Source organism: Panthera leo, chromosome B4 (genome assembly GCF_018350215.1).
Source record: "Panthera leo isolate Ple1 chromosome B4, P.leo_Ple1_pat1.1, whole genome shotgun sequence".
Taxonomy (NCBI): domain Eukaryota; kingdom Metazoa; phylum Chordata; class Mammalia; order Carnivora; family Felidae; genus Panthera; species Panthera leo.
In genome coordinates this window covers 10,662,579-10,668,578 of record NC_056685.1, presented here as the reverse complement: position 1 = coordinate 10,668,578, position 6,000 = coordinate 10,662,579, and positions in this window count along the sequence as shown.

Below are 6,000 nucleotides of genomic sequence, written 5' to 3'. Positions count from 1 at the left end.
AGACCCCTACAATAAAGGTTAACGAGAAAAACAGGTTTATTAACATGTAGACCTCATGTATATGTGGGAGACACCCTGGGGTGTCTCTCCAGATACCATCCTAATAGGGAAATTGGGGAGGACGTAGGCCCCTTAGGGGAGAGCAAGTGATTATCGGAAAGGATGAGGGGTTTTAGAAGAACAGATGGGAGTGTGGCAGTTTGTGACAAAGTCTGGGTGTGTCCCCTGCTGTGATGAGAGCCACTCGTCCCGGTTGATGAAACTCCCAGGGAAGGGATCTAGGACACTGAGTTCCTTTTGGAGAATCTGTTCGTAGGCAGATAAGAGGAGCTGGGAGAAAGCCTCTCCCTACATATGCTGTTTCTCAAGTGTCTAGGGCTTAAAATAATCAATATACCGAGGCGGCAGGTTTTGAGGTGCCACGTCCTGAACTTCTGTTCCTATTTCGGGCAGCGTATTTCTGCTACCCTTCAGTCTTGGTCTCTAAGACGTGTGCTGGCCCGTGCGGGTGGGGGCATTTGTGTGTTACAGGTGGACTGCTTGTGGGCAGGGCCCTGGCACTTGCCACTCCTTCATCTGAGTGGATGCAGCTCTGTGCGGGGCGCAGGCTGGGTCTGTGTCTCTCTGTCTCTCTATCTCTCTGTCTCTCTCTCTCTCTCTCTCTCTCTCTCACACACACACACACACACACACACACACTGCACAGCCCCTACTTTCCAGCCTGTTTTTATTTTTATTTTTCATGTTTATTTATTTTGAGAGAGAGAGTGCTGGGGGTGGGGGGTGTGGAGAGAGAGAGGGAGAAAGACCCAAGCAGGTTCCGTGCTGTCTGCACAGAACCTGACGTGGGGATCCATCTCACAAACCGTGAGATCACGACCTGAGCCGAAATCAGGAGTCAGAGAAGCCTCTGACCAACTGAACCCCCGGGCGCCCCTCCGGCCTGCTCTGTACCTCCCTCTGCAGCCCTCCCTACATGTCCACTCTGGTTTTGGCCTCTCAGCACCTTCCTGGTGGGCAGGAAATTCCATTCTTTCCCAAGGATGGTGCTTCCTGGGCAGTCCTCTCAGAAGAGGGTGCCTTCTCTTCCCCACCTGGGGTCTGGGGATGGGAACTGGGCTTCTCCATCTTCTTCAGTGCTGCTTCTAGAGCATTACCTAGTCCTTTTTTTTTTTAAATTTATTCATTTTTGAGAGACAGAGTGTGAGTGGGGGAGGGGAAGAGAGAGAGGGAGACACAGAATCTGAAGCAGGCTCCAGGCTCCGAGCTGTCAGCACAGAGCCCGATATGGGGCTTGAACTCCTGAACTGCGAGATCATGAGTCCAAGTCGGACACTTAACCGACTGAGGCACCCAGGCGCCCCCTACCTAGTCCTTTTTTAAAGAAAAAGCAAAACCCTTTTCTCTGTAACATCTAGTTTTGGTATGTGATAAGGAGGTTTCGGGATATGGAGTGGTTCATTCAAGAATTAGAACTCTCCTCTTCATTGCTATCTTTTGCAAAGACCTCAATTCAATAAATACGCTTTGTGGCCCTGCCAGACTGACTCTCCTCTCGTGTGTGTGCTCGTGCTCCCCTGAGGCTGCTGCTTCCTGGTCCTGTCACACTCTCCTCCTCCTCCTGCCCAGCTGTCCTCTCCCTTGGGACCTGCTTTACAGTCCAGGTCCACATCTACTCCCAAGGTCCTGCAGTGTCTGTAAAGACAGCCTGGCAGTACACTGTCCCCATGATCCTGACCTCCTTGCCTCCTTCACATCTGCCCCACCTGCGGGGTCCTGTGATCTCCTACCCTTCTCCACCTTTGAGACCTTCAACCACACCCTGCGGTTTTATCAGTCTGGCTCTCAGGCTTAATGCGTTTGGTCTTTGACCTCACAGAAAATGCCGGGGCCTAGGTTGTTCCAATTTCTTGTGACACATTAGCTTGCAATCTGGACTTTCTGCCTTTCGTGCTCAGCCCGAACCCCTGATTGATCATTGCAATGACTCTTACCAGACGCATGCCTTGCACCTGTCCTGGGGAGACCCCGCCCATTCAAACCCCAGCCCTGGACTCAGCGGCAGCCTGCTTTCACTCTTACTGGATTTGTAAATTCTGCCTGTATGCTCCAACACTTAATTACACACCCAGTTGTGCAAGGTATGTGAATGTACAAATATGATAAAAGTCCTTGCCACAAACAGATGAAACTATTACTGGAGAAAATCTCTGGATTTTTGTCAAAGGGAATCCTTGTTTCTCTGTTTCTTTATTCTCTTTCTTGTGTTAAGAATTCTTAGGGCACCTGGGTGGCTCAGTCGGTTAAGCGTCCAACTCTTGAGTTCAGCTCAGGTCATGATCTCATGGTTAATGGGGGTTCATGGGTTTGAGCCTCTGAGCCATTAGCGTGGAACTCTTTCTCTCTACCTCTCTCTGCCTCTTCCCCCCTTGCGTGTGGGTGGGCATTCTCTCTCTCAAATAAACTAAAAAAAAATTCTTTCTCATTGGACTTGATTCCTTTTGCAGTCCTCTTATTGACCTTGAAGAGCTCTCCATGCAAAGACAGAAGCCGCTGATAAAAAGCCTTCTCCTCAGAGAGAGCTCATTCATTCATTCATTCACTTTCACTCATTCATTTGTTCGCTCCACAAATAATTGTTGGCCACCTCCTTTGTGCCAGGCGTGTCCTTGTGATGAGGGATACGGGGATGAACAAGACGGACAAGGTCCCTGCCCTCATGCAGCTTATGTGGTAGTGTGAGAAAATAGACAAGAAAGAGAGGGAGGAGGAAGGGAAGAAAAAGAATCAGGGTTGTAGGTGCTAAGAATAATATGGTAGATGGCATGCCCCAGTGGCTCTAGATTGGTGGCTGGAGGACGGGGGGGGTACGGGTCTCAGGTTAAACATGGAGCCAGTGGAGAAACCACAAAGGCTAATTGTAGTAGGAGGGGCACATAGGCAGGAGGGGCTATGTGCTCAGAGATTGTAAACTTAAGATCAGACCAAACAAAACCTAATTAGCAGTGCAGTTGGATGCACCCCACTATTAAAAAAAGAAACACCTTAATTCCCTTATTCTTAGCTCCACTGGAATGGACTATTCAGAATTCTAGTCACCTGTGGAGCAAAACAGCTTTGCAGCAAACACCCAGACACTGACAAATGTTAACTGCCAGGTGGCCTAGTCAGTTCTGATAGAATTTCTTTCCGAGGCAAGAAATGTGCCACCTTTCCTGGGCGGGAATCCTACCACCCTCTTCTTGCTCTCCGAGTAGGAGAGAAGAAGAAAGCAAACCAAACCAATCAGACCCAAGCCGAGAAGCCAAACCCAAGCCCAACATCTCACTTCCCCTAAACAGAAATAACTCCCGTTTCTCACAACTCTAGCAATGAGAGAAGGGATGGCCATCAGACACGCTGTCCTGATATTCTGCGCCATTTGGAGCAAAAGGGGCAGAGGAGAGGTTTTAAAAAGATGGGGCACCTGGGTGGCTCAGTTGGTTTCGTGTCTGACTCTTGATTTTTGATTCCGGCCATGATCTCACGGTTCATGGGATCGAGCCCTGAGTTGGGCTCTGTGCTGAGACTGCGGAGTCTGCTTAGGATTCTCTCTCCCTCTTTCTCTGCCCCTCCCCTGCTCAAACTCTCTTCCCCACCCCCAAAATTAATAAAAAGTAGGCTCAAAGAACGACACATTTCCTCCTTGATTGTTGAGAACAGCCTTGCAATTAAAATACTAAAAATACACCAGCTTTAAATTGTTTGACCAACCCACCTGCTATGGACTAAACTCACTCCCAAATGTAAATGTTGAAACCTCAGCCCCCTCGTGTGACTATATTGGAGGTTTAAGGGACTTGTAGGAGGTGATTGAGAGTAAATGAATTCATAAGGGTGAAACCCTAATCTGTTACAACTGGTTTCCTTACAGGAAGAGGAAGAGGCCGAGATCTCTCTCTCTCTCTCTCTCTCTCTCTGTCCTCCGAGGACACCCTGAGAAGGCACCTACCTGTAAGTCAGGAAGAACACTGTCACTAGAATCCGATCATGCTGGCACCTTGAAATTGGACTTCCAGCCTCCAGAACGGTGAGAAACTAAATTTCTGTTGTTTAAGCTACCCGTGATGCTGTGTTCTGGCAGCCCAAACAGACTAAGATATCACCTTACCTCTAGTTGGCACAGAGAGGGTGCAGTAAAATGAGTGGAACATGACCTCACCACCCCCACTTCCCCACCCTGGACCCAGTGTTGGAAAAGTAGCTAATAAGATTGTGGTAACTCAAGGATTTAGGGTAGAATAAAAACAAAAATTCTCGGGGCACCTGGGTGACTTAGTTGGTTGAACGTCCGCTTCGGCTCAGGTCATGATCTCTTGGTTCGTGAGTTTGAGCCCCACGTTGGGCTCTGTGCTGCCAGTGCAGAGCCTGCTTGGGATTCTTTCTCTTTCCCTCTCTCTCTGCCCCTCCCTGCTTGCACTTGCTAGCTTTGTCTCAGAATAAATAAGCTTAAATTCTCTCTCTCTTTTTTTAAGGTTTACTTATTTTGAGAGAGAGAGAGCAGGGGAGGGGCAGAGAGACAGAGAATCCCAATCAGGTTCTGCACTGTCCATGTGAACCCACACATGGGGCTTGAACCGAACTCACTGTGAGAAGTAAGTGAGATGATTCGTTTTCAGAAATACCAAATAAAAGCTGTGCTGTCTAATTAACATTGGTTTGTAACCTACTGGAAATATGTATGGAACCACCCCCACCCCATCCCCACTATGGAGTCCCAAACCCTTAGACACTTTCCTTCCTGGTTCTTCTCCCCTTTCCATTTTATGGCTTTATTTTTCACAGGCTTTGCAATGAGCATGGGCCAAAGAACTGAAAGTCTCTTCGTCACCTCAGGGAAGGTACATTCGTTCCAATCAGACTACTATTTGGCCTTAATGTGGGCATAGGTAACTTCCAGGTAAGGCTGTAACCTCTGTAGTATCAGCCAATGAGCCAGGGGAGGAACTTGTGTGCTAGGAGCCAATGAGGAACCAGGGGAGGGGTTTGCGTGTTAGGAGCCAATGAGGAAGCAGAGGAGGGACTTGCATGCTGGGAGATAAATTGTCTGCTGTAACTGCTCTGAGTCAGACACCCGCTCTTGCAAGATCATTGACTAAAACCTCGCTTTCCTGTGCTCTGAGTCTCCATGTCCCTCCTTTGACTGGGTCAGTGGGCTTATTTCTCACACTCACAAACCGTGAGATCATGACTAGAGTTGAAATCAAGAGTTGGATGCTTAACCCACTGAGACACCCGGGCATCCCCAAAATTTTCTGTTTTTTATAACTTGGAATTCATGTATTTTTTAAACCAAAAGTTTATTAATATATATTTTTTACATTTAAATTCAAGTGAATTAATATACAGAGTAGTCTTGGGTTCAGGAGTAGAACCCAAGTTTATTCATATTTTTAAATGCATTATTTTTTCATTTATAGCAGGCCATTGGAAATGTTTGCTGAGTGAATAAATGAACATTTGAGAAGGATACCATTGACCCCATTATAGAAAAGACCTATACTTCTACATTTTTGCCCTAGCATTGAGATTTAGCTTTATGTTTGACCAAGACTGGGCCTAGATCCAGTGGGTGTGTGCCAGTGACACCCTCACTAAAAACGCCAGCACAACATCGAGGGTGTAGGGTGACTTTAGGGGACTCGAGGCACATTTGTCTTTATGGGACCCTTTCTCCAAAGAAAAATTAGAAATCCTATTTTACAGCGTCATGTTTTTTTTCTGATTTTAAAGGAAATGAACATGAAAACATTTTTGTGAGCTGTGAGAGTGTCGTGGGTCCTCGGCACTGCTCCTCTATGCCCTGATGGGCTTGGGCCATGTGACGGGGGTCTGAGCCCTGCTCCCATCACTTCCTGGCTGTGAGATTTGGGGACAATCACATGGTATCATCATCTATAAACTGAGATGGATGCAGGTTTCACAAGAAGGGGGAAGTCTTCCTTGTTAGCAGGAGATTTG